At 62.8% G+C, this 239-nt stretch overlaps 1 protein-coding gene across 1 annotated transcript in view; it reads left to right on the forward strand.

The window, feature by feature from the left end:
• PTPN9 (protein tyrosine phosphatase, non-receptor type 9) overlaps positions 1-239 on the forward strand; it is a gene marked incomplete at both ends in the record, with an annotated part of 5,324 nt that overhangs the window by 4,292 nt on the left and 793 nt on the right. The window lies entirely within an intron of this gene.

The raw sequence follows: 239 nt of genomic DNA on the forward strand, positions 1-239 counted from the left end.
CGGGACTCAGGGTACGGCCCCGAGCTGCCGAGGGGTTATTTTGCTCCTGATGCACGTGTGGGCTTCACCTCCCTGCCCAGGAGGAGGGCACTGCCCAGCAAATCCCCCTCCCCTCTGGGTGTATTTACTCCCTTCCCGGTCCCCAGCTGGGAGGGAGCAGAATTTCTCCTGGAAGAGGATGAGTCGGTCCCTCGTCCTTCAGCCGCCTCCCACAAATCAGCTCCCGCGAGAACCACCAC

Source organism: Fulmarus glacialis, unplaced genomic scaffold (assembly GCF_000690835.1).
Source record: "Fulmarus glacialis isolate BGI_N327 unplaced genomic scaffold, ASM69083v1 scaffold22670, whole genome shotgun sequence".
In the NCBI taxonomy this organism is placed as follows: domain Eukaryota; kingdom Metazoa; phylum Chordata; class Aves; order Procellariiformes; family Procellariidae; genus Fulmarus; species Fulmarus glacialis.